Genomic DNA, 19,139 nt, shown 5'->3' with positions numbered 1-19,139 from the left:
CAGTCATGTCCGACTCTTCACGACCCCATGGACTGCAGCCTACCAGGCTCCTCCGTCCATGGGACTTTCCAGGCAAGAGTACTGCAGTGGGGTGCCATCGCCTTCTCCGACTTGATGTCATAAGTAACATTTAAAGTGAGTTTTCAATTGCTGTTTCTTATAGTGTCACTCAAGAAACCTTAACTTAAGGCCTAACAGCAAAGTGAAGTCCTCAAAACCTCAGTTCTCTAAGAGAACAAAGTGATGTAGTTCAAATATGCTGCTGCTGCTAAGTTGCTTCAGTCGCGTCAGACTATGTGACCCCATAGACGGCAGCCCACCAGGCTCCCCTATCCCTGGGATTCTCCAGGCAAGAACAAGGACACTGGAGTGGGTTGCCATTTCCTTCTCCAATGCATGAAAGTGAAAAGTGAAAGTGAAGTCGCTCAGTCGTGTCCGACTCTAAGCGACCCCATGGGCTGCAGCCTACCAGGCTCCTCCGTCCATGGGATTTTCTAGGCAAGAGTACTGGAGTGGGGTGCCATTGCCTTCTCCGGTAGTTCAAATATAAAGTCCTTTAATTATCTGACTTGATCCTGTTTAAAGTTTAAAATATCTAAAAGAAACAAAGGACTGCATCCTCCCATACATGTTATTTTCTCCAATCAAACTTCAGTAAGAATCACGCAACAAAGAAATCAAGGACAAACTGTCTGGCAAGGGTCTAATGTATCAAAACTGTATTTTTGATTAGACAGAGGTCTATAAGAGCGTGGCATTTACTTATAACCACAAAGTAGGCTATCCAAGCCAGGTGCCTGCATAGACCTACCTCCGTAAAGAAGCCAACTAAGGCGTACCCATGGGCTGGGGCCGGATTGCCTTCAGAAAATAGTTCACATTTGCTCGGACACAAAAACAAATGGACAGCCAAAGCCCCATGGAGCGTGACCACCATGGGACATAAATAACAACCCTCCCACAAACATATCATATGTTCCACAGTTTAGTTTTCTATTACCCTGTTTTGGTTTATTTATCCCGTGCCTCCCCACCCACTAGAGTAGATAGTTGAGAAGTGACTGTTAAAATCAACCTGCAGAGAAAAGTCATTTTGGATTAATGACTGTGGCCCTAGGCTGTTGGCCTTCTGTTTAATTTGGCTCCTTCCCAATCCAGTCCCACGCAGGAGATAGGTCACTCCATATAGCTAACTCCACCAACATGATGATTTTGTTTTTTATACAATATGTACACTTGGTAAGCTGTCAAAGTGAGTGGTGCTTAAGGTATGAGTTATTCAGAGGGAGAAAATATTTTCAGCACTACTTGAAGTCTTTATTTCTGACAATGCACTAAGAACTCAACACAGTAATCTTATTGTTTTAGCTGTTGCTTTTACCATTACTCATGAAACATGCCTGGAAAAAAAACTAGTGATAACTTCTCCCTCCCCTTCCCAAATGTTTTGTGTGTGTGAATTTTTTTTTTTTTTTTTTAACTTTTGGTTTGGGATGAATGCGCCTAACAACCCACCACCTGGTGTCCAAATATTTTTACAGACGTGAATTCAAATACCACAGAATCAGGGCCACAGCTCAGGTTATATGAGTCTTTTTCTCAGACAGGCTTTTTTTAATTGAATATGATCATTCTTGAGCTAGGAGAATCTCAGCCAGGAGGTTTAGATGAGAACTCACTATGTTGACCAATTAAAAAAAAAAAAAAAAGATGGAAAAGAGAACTCCCCCTGAAGAATATTTCAAGGGGAAAAAAATGAACTTTTATTTTGGTTATCATAATCAGCATTATACAAACTGAACCGAAGTGACAACTCCTGCTGCATTCCTGCCGTAACTGTCGCTGGTGGAAGAAGATAAGGTGTGACCAGCTCAGTAGGAATCGAGTTTCAGGCCTGTCGGGTGTAATCAGAACTGCAGTCCCAAAACAAAGGCCTTCAGGCCACCTCCTCCCTCAGGCAGGGCACTGTTCGATTCCCCGTCCCACCCTGACCCCAACCCCACCAGGCACTAAGAGAATAAAAAGGGATCAACTCTGCACAAACAAAACAACAGTAGCAAGCCTGAAGGCTGTCTCTCCATCTGCATACCCTGGGATCAGTGATCTCCAGGTAACATTGGTTCTCCACTTTTCCTATAGAATAATAGCAATAGATCTTTGGAAAATATGTTTTGTTGCTTTTAAAAATGAACATTTCCCTTTTAATCCTATGCAAAGACACTTGGTGAGTGAGTCTGCAGTATGATGGAGTTCCTAGGACAATGCCTTGTCATGGTGATTAGAAAGAACATTTTTTTTCCCTGAAAGAAAAGAGTACATTCGCTCAAAATGTCAGCCAGATTTAGAGCCCAGAGAAAACTGCTCTGGTCAGTGACTGGTAAGATCTGTATGACTGGATTCCCTCACAAAGTTAAAAATAAGGATGTGCTAAGTCATTTCAGTCATGTCTGATTCTTTGCAACCCATGGACTGTAACCCACCAGGCTCCTCTGTCCATGGGATTCTCCAGGCAAGAATACTGGAGTGGGTTGCCATGCCCTTCTCCAGGGGATCTTCCCAACCCAGGGATCAAACCTGCAGCTCTTATGTCTCCTGCATTGGCAAACATATTCTTTATCATTAGCATCACCTGGTAAAACCCCTAAAAATAAGGACAAACAGAACCAAAACCCCCCAAAAAGACATGTCTTTGCAGCCTCTAGCTTTGATAGTGAAACTAATCGGAAGGTTCATTAAAATAATCTCAGAATTCAACCTGTCCCCAGTGTCTTATTGGCCAGACTGTCTTACAAACAACCGGATTTTGATGCAGCTGCCTCGGAAGAAAAGGGAGAGATTGCACTCCCATTTCAGCAATGGTCAAACTGAAGTGCAGTTAAGCAGTCAAGCCAGAGTCACCGAAAGCCGGTGCTGAGCTGGAGACGGGTCAGAAAAAGAGTAGGAAGTGTAGACACTGGTGATAAGGCGATAGCTAGAGGAAATTAAAACCCTGTAGTGTGGGAAAAGAACAATTAGCCAAGACAGAGGAGCAGGAAGGAATACAGAATGAATTACAATCAGAGGAAACGAGCCAGTAACAAAAAAGCCTGGTGGGGCAGGGCGAGAGGAGTCGGAGAAGTGACTTAGGAATGCTGTCTCTCTTTCGGTCCCTTCAGGAGCTCATTGTTGAGTTCCGGAGACTCATAACTTAACCCTTTGTACCTGAAAGCATCAAACTCCAAGGCAGTTCTCTTTATTCAGGAAGCACTTTGAGTATTACTTCATGAATATAATGAATTCCAGATAAGAATGACTTCATGATTAATTTAGAGAAATCTGTCCCCCATCCAAAGGCCAAAAGTTTAAGCTTGGATTGGTAAGCAAAATAGTTCCAACAGAAACCATAAGAAATATCTACAGCACCAGTATAGATGTTTAGGCAGGTTTAGATGGTTTAAGACCAATAAAAAAGTATTCATTAATGAGATCTTTTTTTTCCCCCAGATGCTATTTTTTACTTCAAAAAAAATTGTATTGGAGTCTAATTGATTTACAGTGTTGTGTTAGTTTCAGGTGTATAGCAAAGTGAATGAGTTATATGAGAGCCCCCTTTTTTCTAAAAAGAATCAGTACCAAAATAACCTGAAAGGATGAAGTGCTCTAAAACTAGTAGGAGGTGACAGGAAAAAGCTACAATTTTATAAAAACAAGAATTAGTTTATTCTTTAAATCAGTGTGTTTACCACACGTGATTATTAGCATGAAAAAAGGATTTACGGTGAGCCCAAAATAATATTGTTTTTGATTCATTCCTAAAACTTGATTGTCAGAAAGCTAAGAGAAGCTCAACTTTAATCAGCCAAGATGTTAAAATCATGGGAGAAAGGCAAGCAGAAGGATGAAACACTGCAGCTAGAGTCACTGAAAAGAAGGGGGAGAGTTTGATTATAAAATAGATGGGATTAGAAGAACCAGATACTGTTGCAAAGGATTGATTGAGGGGGCAAAGTGGATAATAAGGCAGATTAAAGATTCCTAAAAATCTTCTGTGTCCAGGAAATGAATTAACTGCCCAGACAAACTAATAAAGAAAGATCACATGAGAATGACCAAGAAAAAACAGAAGGCTCTGGCTTTATTAAACCAGTACACTTGGAAAGATTTTTTTATGAAACAGGGAGGCGGCTTTGAGACAATACTAAGAGGATATAAAGAGAACTGCTAAAGTAGATGGTAATGGAAGGACAATCTTAGAAAAAGCCACAACTATAAAAGATTCTTTAAAGACCCAAAGTGGTTGTGGGTGAGGGGGAACATTCTTTGGGACCTTGGAAAAATTGAACTAAGTTTTATTTTAGTTTAGCTTTTTGTCTTGCCTTCATGAGGCCAGTAAAATGTATCAGAAATGGAAACAGTGTCAGAAAAGTGATAAATTAAGGGTGATTAGGAATTCCCTTGGATAAATTAAGATGACTCAAGAAGAGACGGCCTCTGAGTGGGAAGGAAAAGTGTCAGAGATTAATACTGCCTTAATGCAGCGTTTGGATGGCTCCCTGGAAAGACAGAATGCTTGGGGGAATCAGAGCCAAGTTAATCTAACACATTTCTAGAAATGGACCAGGGGAGGGAGCAGAAAACTGCTAGCGTTTCCCTTGGAACTCAAGAGCAACTGAAAAATTTAAAGTGTAGATAAAGCATCAGGGTGAAATTACAAAATGCCTAGATTTATGTGAGTTCAGAAAATAAGCAATCTTATTTTAAGAAAAATTACTTCAATTAAAATTCTTACAGGGGTCTCTGGAGACTTATATTTATAGGGAAAACTAGTAAATGAACTTCTTTTGGCATCATCATCATATTCTGCAAATGCTATTTGTTAGCTAAGATAGAATAGAGACTGGTAAGAAGGTATTAAGAGCAGATGAAGGAATCCCTCTCCACTTGAGACCCTAACACGCTTAAGGACCTGACATCAGTGTAGACACGAAGCTTCCCATGAGCGTGGGGATCCAATGATAGGAAAGCACATGCATTATACAAGCACACGTGTGGGCAAGAGAATCTCAACCTCAGGTTCATTTAAAAAGAGAAGACATTAACAGAACAGGTGTACATCATGAGACCCTGATGAGCGGTGATGGAGCAAATGGCTTGCTTTGCAGACAGGGTATCTTGGATACAGAAAGGACCTCTGAGAGCCCAGAGCCAAAAGCAGGCAATCAACCTGAGGAAACTGAGCAGGGCTTGTTAAGAGAACCATTTGAGTGAAGAGTGGTGGGAAAGGTTAGGTGTTCTAGAAGACAAGGCAGCTTTGAACATGGGCTCTAGGCAAGTTGAGTTTGGAGTCCAGCTCCACAGTGGTAAACCTTTCTGTGCTTTGGTGTGCTTGTCTCAAAAATGGGATTTTAGGGGACTTCACTGATGGTCCAGTGGTTAAGACTACACACTGAAGTAGATGCAGGGAATGCTATTTCAAACTCTGGGAAAATAAGATTCCACATGCTGCATGGTTGTGGCCAAACAATGGAGGTGGGGGGGGAGATTTTAATTCCTTAGAAAATATTTAAGGATTGTTAAGAGTTCAGTGCAGAGAAGGCAATGGCACCCCCACTCCAGTACTTTTGCCTAGAAAATCCCATGGACGGAGGCGCCTGGTAGGCTGCAGTCCATGGGGTTGCTAGAGTCGGACACGACTAAGTGACATCACTTTCATGCATTGGAGAAGGAAATGGCAACCTACTCCAGTGTTCTTGCCTGGAGAATCCCAGGGACGGGGGAGCCTGGTGGGCTGCTGTCTATGGGGTCGCACAGAGTCGGACACGACTGAAGTGACTTAGCAGTAGCAAGAGTTCAGTGAGATTGTACGGGAAAAATAAGAATTCCAACAAAAGCTATCACTGTGAATGAATTGCAGTCAGTTTGAGGATAAGAATCTGTACCTTTCTAGCTTCCTTCATGTCATCTCTGGCTAACTTTTTATTGCCTTTTCTAACCTTTTCCATTTCCTTTCTCAAGGGGATCTTCCCAACCCAGGGATTGAACCCGGGTCTCCCACACTGTAGGGTAAAGCAGACACTTTACTGTCTGAGCCACCAGGGAAGCCCAGTTTTTTGTGCTCCAAAATCACTGCAGATGGTGACTGCAGCCATGAAATTAAAAGACACTTACTCCTTGGAAGGAAAGTTATGACCAACCTAGCTAGCATATTCAAAAGCAGAGACATTACTTTGCTGACAAAGGTCCGTCTAGTCAAGGCTATGGTTTTTCCTGTGGTCATGTATGGATGTGAGAGTGGACTGTGAAGAAGGCTGAGCGCTGAAGAATTGATGCTTTTGTTGTTGTGTTTTTTTTTTTTAATTTTATTTTATTTTTAAACTTTACATAATTGTATTAGTTTTGCCAAATATCAAAATGAATCCGCCACAGGTATACATGTGTTCCCCATCCTGAACCCTCCTCCCTCCCCATATCATCCCTCTGGGTCATCCCAGTGCACTAGCCCCAAGCATCCAGTATTGTGCATTGAACCTGGACTGGCAACTCGTTTCTTACATGATATGAACTGTGGTGTTGGAGAAGACTCTTGAAAGTCCCTTGGACTGCAAGGAGATCCAACCAGTCCATTCTGAAGGAGATCAGCCCTGGGATTTCTTTGGAGGGAATGATGCTGAAGCTGAAACTCCAGTACTTTGGCCACCTCATGCAAAGAGTTGACTCATTGGAAAAGATTCTGATGCTGGGAGGGATTGGGGGCAGGAGGAGAAGGGGATGACAGAGGATGAGATGACTGGATGGCATCACTGACTCGATGGACGTGAGTCTGAGTGAACTCCGGGAGTTGGTGATGGACAGGGAGGCCTGGCGTGCTGTGATTCATGGGGTCGCGAAGAGTCAGACACGACTGAGCAACTGAACTGAACTGAACTGAACCTTTTCCACTCTCAAAGGACCACAGCTCCACTTGGCTCTCCTGCTCTAAAACATGGTGGGAAGGTCTACCTCATCCTGTTTCCCTTTTCCACTCGGAACACAGTCCATTTCTTGTGCACCTCATCTCCTGTTCTATTTTCAAGGACACAGACCCCATTCCTTCCCAAAGCTAACCTCTCTCTTGCACTAGGGATCCAAAAATGTCCTCGGGGCTCTTGCAGGATGTTACTTCATTGATAAGCCTATTTTTCTGTCTCAGCTGCAGAAACTCCTCCGTCAGCTCCTTCCCCTCAGCCTCTAGCCATATGCAATTATTTTCTGGCTTCATGCATCTTGTCCTCCAGCGTGCAGATTGGCACTGCCCACTGCCCTCATTCCTCACATAAACTAAACTCCCCTCTGTCTGTGTTTTGCTCCCTTCCTCTGCTGAAACAGCTGGTTTCATGGCCATCCAAGAAGAATCTAACAGGTTTTTCTCCATCTATGCTATTCTAGCTTCTTGTCGTTCTGAGTTTACCTTCTCAAAAGCAAACATTCAGTCTACACCGGGTAGGTGATGTGTGCTATTATTGGCTACACTGAAGTAGGCATTCTCTCTCTCTTCTCATTGTTCCTTCTTAGTCTTCTTTTCTTTACTCACACTGTTCATGTACATTATCTCCAAGGATTCTTGGCATAGCTTGTTTGGTTTCTCTCACTGGTCTTCCTCTGGGCAGCCTCATTCAAGCCTATGATTTTTTTTTACAGGTCATTCCTTCACTACTCTCCTGAAGCCAGAATTTCCAACTGTCTTTTGAAGATCTCATGTCATTACCTTTTCATTCATTTAATTATCCACTCAATGAAAACTTATTGAATGTCTCTGAAACGTGTCTAAAATCATCTACTCTTTATCCCCACTCCCATCTGCATTTTGTTCTGTCCTTACTCTGGATAAATGACATTTTGATCACTACACCTCAATGAGGATCTTCAATCTCCTTATCTAGACATCTAATCAGCCGTTGAGTCATAATGGCGATAAACATTGACTCCTTTAACATATCTACTTTTTCTCTAGAAGTTAGAAGCTAGCTTATTTCTTGGGGGCAGAAGCTAATTTCAATTCTCTCTGCAACCTCCCAAAGTGACTTAGTATAGTTTCTAGAACTGAGTGTAATTCCATAAATATTATTGAATTACATTGAATTGAAATCATTCATTAAGTGATTGACAGTTTTGGCAAGAATCTTAGAAGATGTGCCTAATTCTTTGGCAAAAATGCAAATACACTAAATTATCAATTAATACTTGCAATTAAGGTTTTAAAATTCTATAGAAATGAACAGAAAAAAAAACATGTAATGGGCCTAAAATAATAATTTTGAGAATGGAAATATAATTGTTTGAGAGAAGACTATCCTTTGATTAGCAAATGAACTTGAATAGGAAAGATGCAATCCCCAAGGATAAATTGCCTTGTATAAGAAAAGTATCAAGAATTGAAGAGTGGCAGCCAAAAGCGGGGCATCCCTCGTGGCTCCAGTGGTAAAGAATCTGTCTGCAATGCAGAAGCTGCGGAAGACATAAGTGTGATCCCTGGGTTGGGAAGATTCCCTGGAGGAGGAAATGGCAACCCAGTACAGTCCTCTTGCCTGGAGAATCCCATGGATGGAGGAGCCTGGCGGGCTACAGTCTTTGTGTGTTGCAAAGAGCAGGACACGACTGAATCGACTTAGTATGATGCAGGCACAGCCAAAAGGGAAGAGAAAGAGGAGCTAAGGAAAGTAAAGTGAGGGGGTGATTTTTTCAGAGCCCCTCACCCCAAAGAGAGCCAGTAAGTAGTTAAGAATGGCTAAGTGAGTTTTAAACCCAATGGCATCCAATAATTGATTTTACATAATTGACCATGCTATACTCTGATTTTGTGTAAGTCTTATTCTCTCTGTTGTAGAACCTCAGTAAGTCTCCCATGTGGTGCCCTAAGTCAGTGAGTGTGGCTGTAGTGTATGCTGTTGAGGTCTTTCTTCCAGAGAACCTGCTGCAGCGAGTACAAGTACATCAGTCTCCAACTGCTGCACCTTTAGGGTGCACTACAGAGTTCATGCCAAAGCCACCACCTCCCTGGGCTGCCCAACCAGTGAGTGAACACAACAGGGACTGTGGCTGGGCCGTTCCTGCCCACTGCAGGACTCCTCCAGTGCTGATCTTTGCTCTCAACCTCCCTATCTGCTGACTCATAACCTTCTCAGAGCCGCAATGTGGCTTGAGGCTCTTCCTACCAATCAACTTCTTTCCTTTCCTTTCTTTCTTCGAAGGTGTCACAGCTGAACGCTGTCTAAGACTTCCCCTACCTGCTCCTGCTCTCTTGCTCTCTCTTATTTATCACTGAAAAGCTTTTCCCTCAAGAATTCACTTGCATTTCTAACTTTTTCTTGGTGACTGAATCTCAGAGGACCTGAAATGACACAGTGGGGTGTTTTCCTTGTGGATGGGGCCTGGGCAATGCAGGAATTCGAGCAGTTTCCATGGTGGAGTGATGTGGTGTGAAAAAGGACAGTGCATACAGAAGGTGAGGGGCTGAGTGGGGATGGAGAAATGAGCGGAAGCAGGAAGCTGGAGCCTGGACGTGACTAGAAGCAAAGCACTCGGGAATATCTAGATTTGGGAGAAATGCTGGGTTTCCCATTTTGTTTGTACCTTAGAGGATAAGGTAGCCTCAGCAGCTGGAGGACTTTCCAGGAAAACCAGCTGTCTCGCTGTGTGCGAGCAGGTGCAAAGGCAGAAGGTGTACTTTGTCCGGCAGGGACAAAGGAGGGTGGTCAGAGAGCCCGTCATTGTTCCTGCAGCACCTGCCTCAGGGCTCGGCAAAAAGGAAGCTCGTCAGACTTGCTGAATGAACGAAACCTGCTGCTCTAAGGCAGTGCACATTTCCTGGTCTGGATGAATTACATAAACTACCCAATAAATTTGTGAATGATGTCATCAAGTCCCAGTTAGTGACCACTAAGAAATTTAAAAGAAGGAAAGGGCTATGAACTAGGAATTGAACAACGTCAGTGGGGTATTCCATATGAAACCAGGATGACCCACTTTGTTAACTCAACGTATGATAGTTTTTCCCCTAAGGGGAGTTTATTTCAAAGAAGTTTATTTCACATTTACACGTCTGCATACTTTCTATTAATAATGTGAAGATGAAATATTTACAATCATCCCTTACCTTCTCCCAGGCTCTCTCTCTGAGATACTGCCTGCAAATGCAGGTGTGGATACTGAACTTGGCCTTCCCCTATCCCATCAGGTTCCTGGCCATGGCAGCTGGTGGTCCCTGGGGCTCTCCTAGCCCCAGTCACTCTGTTCTCTCCTGTCAGGGGCCAGCAGGCCACAAGGAAACCGCTGCTAAGCCAACTGCAGTCAGCACAGCCCAACTGCAGTGGTGGAGGCCATGGGAGGCAGCAGCCAGGCTTGTGCCATGGGCAGTAGCTGCCAACTTGGGAAAGGTGTAAGAGAACAGGGAGGTTGCAAGAGTATTATCACTTTCACATTTCAATGAAATTGCTTGATTCTGCAATATGGTCTGTATGTGTCTTCCGAAGGCCACCTCTGCCTTACTTACCTCCAATGTCTTAAGAAGACTTAGTCTAAAGGGAGGTGGTGATGAGCGCTGATATTATTGGCGGTGCTAAGTGCTTTCCATGTACTTTATCAAGCTGTGTTTACATAGCTAAGAAGGTCCACTAAAGTGACTTTTCCTGAGCGAAGAATGTCTGCTCCATGCTCTGGTATATACATTACAAATGCCTCTGAGATACACCATTACCCAAAAGCGCCAGGTGGATTCTACCACCCATGATCAGTTACTTGATGAGCTGTTCAACGAGATTCTGGTGTGGATTATGAAGGCAGTTTCAATAGTAGTTGTACGATGGACAGTTGAAGAACTATCAGTGTTTAACTGAGGGTGTCTGGCCCTGGGGTGTGTATGAAGCACCATGTAAGGAAAAGGGAGCTCCTGTAAAAATTTACTCCTCATGATCTTAGTTCTGAACTGCCTTTATGTACCTGTGCGTCTTATTGTTCTCTTCCACTCCTGACCCTCTTAGCTGACAAATTTACTGTCTTATATCTTCCTTCTGTCCCTTCTTCTACCTCTTGACTTGATGTTCCATTTCCCTTCAGATATGACCATTACTCTTACTGGCAAAAACTCTGGCCCTTGCATCTGCGTAGAATAGTATCTGGCCATTTCAGGTAAGTACCCCGCCGAGGTAAACTGTGGGAACTTTCAAACAGGGCTCCAGTCGTGGTGTGGAAGACTTAACAGGTTTGGTGTTGGAACTCGATCCTGGGAAGGCATGAGCAAACGTAGTTCTGCCTTCAAATTCCTGGGAGCGGCATTTTTCTTATTCTCTATGGCCCTGAGGGATAGAATGAGGAATAGTGGGGCATTAAAAGGGCAGAGTATGGCTTAACACAGAAACAAAAATGTATTTGACAGCAGTCAGAGCATCCACACTTGCATTACCTTGTCTCTAAAATGCACTAGAGGAAAGAGTAACTAGCCGTCACATAGAAATGACAGCAAAAGGAGTGAGGCATCCATAGATGGTGTACTAAGGGTCTGCAGCTCAGTGGTAAAGAATCTGCCTGTCAATGAAGGAGATGCAGAAGACGCCAGTTTGATCCTTGGGTTGGGAAGATCCCTGGAAAAGGAAACGGCAAGTCAATCCAGTATTCTTGCCTGGGAAATCCCATGGACTGAGGAGCCTGGCGGGCTACAATCCATGGGGCTGCAAAGAGTGGGACACCACCCAGCAACTGAGCAGGCACACATACACATACAGTCTTTCAGTACAGAGAGTCTCAGATTCTAAACTTTCATGATTCTTTGAGTTAAATAGAAAAAAGTTCAGACGTTTGACCCCGAGGAACAATTTGGAGTTGGAGCCACTGGGGGGTCATTCACATATGGCTGTTACCAAGAAGAAAGTCACTGAGATGAGAAGCACTAGTTTGAACCTGTGTTGGGAGGGAGGAACCATACCCTCAGAAGGAACCTGGTAAACGGGTCTGTGTTTTTCTGTGACAAACAGGGCAAACTCAGACTAAAGAATGTCAGCAATTTTTGCCTTCCCACATACTACTCTATAATAATTAGTTTTGCTATTTTTTTCACAAGCTATTACTTTAATTATTTTAATTAGATTGTTCATGCACTCAAGTTGTTTACAAGCACTTTTTTTTTTAATAGCATATGGATAAACAGTAGAGGGAAACTACCACCCTGGAGAAAGTCAGGAAGTTTTTACTAGGTAGCCAGTGCCCGTGGAGATGGCCCCTTCTTCTCTAAACTGGAGAGCTCCCAGCATCCTGGTCCATCCTTAGAGAGGACCAGGTCCCTGCCTCTGTGCAGTGCCTAAGTCACAACCTTATATTCTGGGGTCATTGCTTCTTCAGTCAAAGAATGAGAGCAAATAACCTATTTTCTATATGCCCTCTGACAACCACCACCACCGAGTAACTACTAGGGGCTATGGAAGTTAGTTGTCCACCTATATTGAAATTTCACATACTTGGCATTTCCTAACTTTTCTGGTTTGTTTCCTGCTTCCACTTCTTACCATTTGGGTGACTTTGAAAACGTAACTTCTCAGATTCTCAGTTTGCCTATCCGTCAAATGAAGGTTAAAAACATTGAACAGGTAGAGTTCTTCAGAGAATTCAATGAGTCAGCCTTGGGGGGACTCTTAAGACTGTTTCAGCAAAGAATGATGATCAATTGGTACCTATTCCTCCTCCCTCTTCTACTTTAGGCTCTCAGGTTTTTTGACATGACAAAATTGAGATTTTTCTTGGTTTCAGGCTTCAGGGCTCTCTCTTACTTCATTCTTGTTCTTAAGCCTATTCTTTTCATAAGTATGAAAGAGAGAAAGTGAAACAAGTTGAGAAAACAGTCTCTGAGGAATTGTCACCATTCAAGCAGTCCTGTTGGAACAGATGAAAGACCCCCGAGCTCCTGTTCTCTGCGGCTGTTTTGTCATCCTTGTCAAAGTTAGCACATGAGCTGCATTGAATATTTCCCTCAGTACCATCCTTTCCACGTGATGGGGCTGCTAAATCATGACCAGTGAAGTGTGATTTAACCTTTTTTTTTAATTAAAACTTTAATAGATTAATAGAAAAAAAATTTTTTTTCTCCAGGAGTTTTCCTATGACTAGGATCTAGAATAGGGAAAAAGATTTAGTCTGTGTTGAATTGAAATGTTTACACTTGACCTCATTTATTGCATTGTTCTAATTAAATATGATGACCAAATATTATTTTTACCATAATTTAGTGTTAGTCGCTCAGTCGTGTCCAGCTCTTTGCAACCTCATGGGCTATAGCCCTCCAGGTTCCTCTGTCCATGGGATTCTTTCTCCAAGCAAGAATACTGGAATGGGTTGCCATTTCCTTCTTCAGGGGATCTTCCCGACCCAGGGATCGAACCTGCCTCTCATGGCATTGCAGGCGGATTCTTTACCATCTGAGTCACCAGGGAAGCCCCTACCATAATTTAAACACTAAACAAATAACTGACATTTCAAAAGATTTTCAGAAGTCTTTGGGCACCATCTAGTGGCCATTTGGGGTACAATTTAAACAAAACCCCAAGCTCGCCGATTAAGTTTTCAAAAGAAGTCTCTGGCTCCCTCTTGTGGCACATCACACATCTGGGAAAACAAAAGCTTCCAGATGATGACTTTTGTCCCAGGAATGGTCAAATATTCAATCTCTCCGACAAATAAATAGAGAAAAACAATAGAATAGGAAAGACTAGAGATCTCTTCAAGAAAATTAGAGATACCAAGGGAACATGAGAAGATGGGCACAATAAAGGACAGAAACAGTATGGACCTAACAGAAGCAGAAGATATTAAGAAGAGGTGACAAGAATACACAGAAGAACTATACAAAAAAGATCTTCATGACCCAGATAACCACAATGGTGTGATCACTCACCTAGACTCAGATATCCTGGAATGCAAAGTCAAGTGGCACTTATTAGGAAGCATTACTATGAACAAAGCTAGTGGAGGTGATGGAATTCCAGTTGAGTGAGTGAAGAATGAAAGTTGCTCAGTAGTGTCCAACTCTTTGCGACCCCATGGACTTAGTCCATGGAATTCTCCAGGCCAGAATACTGGAGTGGGTAGTCTATCCCTTCTCCAGGGGATCTTCCCGACCCAGGGATCCAACCCAGGTCTCCTGCATCACAGGCAGATTCTTTACCAACTGAGCTATGAGGGAAGCCCAGTTGAGCTATTTCAAATTCTAAAAGATGATGCTGTGAAAGTGCTGCACTCAATATGCCAGCAAATTTGGAAAACTCAGCAGTGGCCATAGGACTGGAAAAGATCAGTTTTCATTCCAATCCCAAAGAAAAGCAATGCCAAAGAATGCTCAAACTACCGCACAATTGCACTCATCTCACACGCTAGTAAAGTAATGCTCAAAATTCTCCAAGCCAGGCTTCAATAGTATGTGAACTGAGAACTTACAGATGTTCAAGCTGGATTTAGAAAAGGCAGAGAAACAAGAGATCAAATTGCCAGCATCTGTTGGTTCATAGAAGAAGAGAGTTCCAGAAAAACATCTCTTGCCGCTTTATTGAGTACGCCAATGCCCTTGTGTGTATCACAACAAACTGGAAAATTCTTCAAGATGGGAACACCAGACCACCTTACCTGCTTCCTGAGAAATCTGTTTCAGTTCAAGAAGTAACAGTTAGAACCGAACATGAAACAACAGACTGGTTCCAAATTGGGAAAGGAGTACATCCAGGCTGTATATTGTCACCCCACTTATTTAACTTGTATGCAGAGTACACCATGCAAAATGCTGGGCGGGATGAAGCAAAAGCTAGAATCAAGATTGCTGGGAGAAATATCAGTAACCTCAGATATGCAGATGACACCACCCTTATGGCAGAAAGTGAAGAAGAACTGAAGAGCCTCTTGATGAAAGTGAAAGAGGAGAATGAAAAAGCTGGCTTAAAACTCAACATTCAAAAAACTAAGATCATGGCATCTGGTCCCATCATTTCATGGCAAATAGATGGGGAAACAGTGGAAACAGTGGCTGACTTTATTTTTCTGGGCTCCAAAATCACTGCAGATGGTGATTGCAGCCATGAAATTAAAAGATGCTTGCTACTTGGAAGGAAAGTTATGACCAAACTAGACAGCATATTAAAAAGCAGAGACATTACTTTGCCAACAAAGGTCTGTCTAGTCAAGGCTCTGGTTTTTCCAGTAGTCATGTATGGATGTGAGAGTTTGACTATAACGAAAGCTGAATGCAGAAGAAGTGATGCTTTTGAACTGAGGTGTTGGAGAAGACTCTTGAGAGTCCCTGGACTGGAAGGAGATCCAACCAGTCCATCCTAAAGGAGATTAGTCCTGGGTGTTCATTGGAGGGCCTGATGTGAAGCTGAAACTCCAATACTTTGGCCACCTGATGCAGAGAGCTAACTCATTTGAAAAGACCCTGATGCTGGGAAAGATTGAAGGCAGGAGGAGAAGGGGACGACAAAGGATGAGATGGCTGGATGGCATCACCGACACAACGGACATGGGTTTGAGTGAACTCCAGGAGTTGGTGATGGACAGGGAGGCCTGGCATGCTGCAGTTCATGGGGTTGCAAAGAGTCGGACACGACTGAGCAACTGAACTGAACTGATTTTGAATTACAAAACTGTAGAATTGTTCCCCCCAAAAAGGTTGTATGCCAATTCATACTGCCAATTAAATGTCTTTGACATTGGTCTTTTGCCCCATAACCTTGCTGATACCAAGTCTACAGATCTTTATAATTTACCAATTTGAAAGGGAAAAAACGGGTATCATGTATTGATTGCTTCTCTCATGCTGACCTTCAGCTCAAGGCTTTATATATCTTTTTCCCTTTGATCTCTGCTTTAACTCTGTGATATAGGTACTATTGGGCTTCCCATATGGCACTAGTGGGAAAGAACTCACCAGTCAATGCAGGAGACAGAAGAGATGGGGGTTCAATCTCTGGGTCGTGAAGATCCCCTGGAGGAGGGCATGGCAACCCACTCCAGTATTCTTGCCTGAAGAATAACATGGACAGAGGAGCCTGGCAGGCTATGGTCCATAGGGTCGCACAGAGTTGGACAGGACTGGAGTGACTTGGCATGCATGCACATAGGTGCTATTATTATTCCATTTTGTACCCCAATTATAAAAACAAGACCTGATCAAGATTCCATAATACAGTAGCAGATGGGGTAGTCTCAGTAAGTCTGTCTTGAGAATCTGAGCTGTTAATGACTGGTGAGATTGAGTCTACCTCAGGTGGCCAAATAGGCCCATAACATTTCTTTTTCTCTGAATTGCATCTTCACATCCTTTCCTTCTGTGCTGGATGTCTTCTGTTCGTCACTCTTCCCCTTTCTCCACTCTGCTGTCACCCTAGAAATGTAACCTCCCTGGGTTTCATCAACATGGCCCAGTGCCCTCCAGCTCCCTGCTGGACTTAGCCAGTGGAGAGGCAGGCAGGAGACTGGAGGTGGAAAGAGCCTAAACTCAAAGTATTTATTCCCTTGTCTCCCTCCTGGAAGGTTGCATCTGACAGGTTGTGTTTTCAAAACAAAGTTCTTTGCTCTTCTAACCTGACCCTCTCTCACTCTGGGCTCCTGTGACCTTTCCCCCTTTGACCTTTCACACAGAAAAGAGTTATCTGGTTGACTCAGATAGCTCCAAGTGACTGCACTGGTTTTTCCTCTCACTCATAACTGTACCAACAGTCCTTTGGAAATGAACCCTCCTCCCTTTATCCTAATTTGCATGTGCCATTGTTTTCAGTTCTCAATTACGGTGTCTTTTCTCACTGAATGTAAGTTCTTTCTCTATATTGAGGTCATAACCCTTTGCTTATCACTTGGTATAGTTGTGCCAGCTTGTTGCTTTTTGTGCATGCATGCTCAGTCTCTCACTCACGTCTGACTCTTGGCGACCCCATGGACTGCAGCATGCCAGGCTCCTCTGTCCATGGAATTTTCCAGGCAAGAATATTAGAGTGGGTTGCCATTTCCTGCTCCAGGGGATCTTCAGACTCAGGGATTGAACGAGCATCTGTTGCGTCTCCTGCATTGGCAGGCAGATTTGTTACCACTGTGCCACCTGCGAAGCCCTGTTTCTTCTTAGTTTTCTTTAATATAGTTTTTGGGTAAATTGTATATCCTCACTCAAAAGCTCCACTTTAAAAAATGTGTGCTTAACCTTAACAAATCCATTGCAACTTGCTTCCCATCTTTGGAGTGGAATAAAATGTCTACAACCTGATCCATTTGTGGCCCAAATATCATTTTCCCCTCCTTAAAAATACACACTTTCTTTCAGAAGCATTTGAAAAGGTTTTCTCTTGTTCTCCACCTGAGCAGTCTATCAGGAGCTGTACTTCAGTGCCATGTGCTTCCCTCTGCTCCCAGCTTTGCTGATTACTGATAACTACTGATAATAATCAGTAATTATTACTGATAATTACTGGTAATCTCATAGTTCAGTACAGATGATGAGACTGTGCTTTGGGGGCAGGAGAGAAATGGAGGATGGATTTCCATTAAGATGAAGGACATTATAATACAAGATGGTGGGGGAAGGGGGTTAAAACTGAGGGTTAAATGTGGTTTTTCCAGAAGTGCACTTAGGAAGTTAAATTATTCATAGAGTGTCTCATGGACAAGCTTGGTCTCTAATATCACTCCCTATCTTTATATCTTTCTTCTAATCTTTTAACCTTTTCTCCATGTGTTCCTCTCCTCACTTTTCACCTGTCCACAAGCGTCAGTCTTCCCCAGAATTCTTTCCCTACTTCCACCAGCAAATTGTCCTCAGCATACTGAAGGGAAAGTGGGGCCCTAGCAGCATACACTAAGGGAACAACCTATCACCGGTGCCAGTTCCTAAGAACTGTGGGGGTGGGGAGTTCAACACCCCAACCACACGTAGGAATCTGGGGTGGGCAGCCAAGCCCAGCCTCCTTTGAGGTGGCCCAGGCAGAATATGCTGCAGACCCATCTTCATTTCTTTGCATTGAATGCATTCATTTCTTTCTTTAATTTCCTGTTATCAAATTGTGTCTCCTTGGGCTTCACGAATAAGAAATGGGCTCTACATGACTGAGTGACTAAGCACACACACACTTTGATGCTTATCCTGGGGAAAAGGAGGGAGGGAGAAGATGGAGAGGGGAGTGGAAAGGGAGAGGAACATTTCATTCTGTACCTTTAAAAGACGGAAGAAGCAACAGTCCCTATCTAATATCTATTGCTGCAAGAGTGGAACATGACACTTTGAAAGTAAGCTCCCTCTCCTCGAGAGGGTGGACCTACAGGGTTATGCCATCATAGAAAGATGACACAGAAAAGATTCCTGTCTTTTTAGGAGAAAACACAAAGTCTGTCTCATCGCGCGGCCTTTAAATCAGCTCTATACTATTTAAGATATAAGCGTAAAGTCCAAGTTGGACTCAACTAACTGATAAGGAAGAAAAAATGTTAAAGGAAAGGCGGTCAAGGGTCAGGGGTGGGTAAGACATACAAACAGGTTGTGTCACACTGTTGAAGGGAGAATCTGGTGTGTGTGCGTGTGTTGCTCAAAGCTAGAACCTGATAGGCTGGGCTAGGCAAAAAAGATTCATGGACAGATGGCGAGAGGGAAGAGACGCCTTCCTGGATGAGAGCCAAAGAGTAAAGTCCTCAGGTAACCCAGGGAAACCATGCCCGTGTGTGCTTTGTGGACACCCTGGAGAGGGAGATGACTGCAGTGGCCAGGGCACGCAGGGCCAGCACACAGGCGGAAGTCCGAGAGGATACAGTGCAAGGCTACAAAAATTATCTCAAGTAAGAGCAGGCAGGGGGGCTGGGTGCAGGTAGTGAATTTTTAAAACCAGCTTTATTGAGGTATAGTTTGTGTACAATAAAAGTCACCCTGGAGGAAGAACAAATGGGGAGTTATTGCTTAATGAGGACACCGTCCTTTGGAGAAAAGAAATAGTTTTGGAAATATATTGTGAAGACGGTTGTGCAACCCTGTGAATATAAACATTGCCAATAAACTGTACACTTAGAGGGGGAAGGGCAAGCTTATGTATATATTTTACCACAGTAAAAAAAGTCACCAATTTTAAGTATACAATTTGATAAGTTTTGACAAAGGTACACAGTCTTAATCAAACCAT

The sequence above is a fragment of the Bos javanicus genome, chromosome 3, assembly GCF_032452875.1.
Source record: "Bos javanicus breed banteng chromosome 3, ARS-OSU_banteng_1.0, whole genome shotgun sequence".
Lineage (NCBI taxonomy): Eukaryota > Metazoa > Chordata > Mammalia > Artiodactyla > Bovidae > Bos > Bos javanicus.
This window is presented reverse-complemented; position numbering follows the sequence as displayed.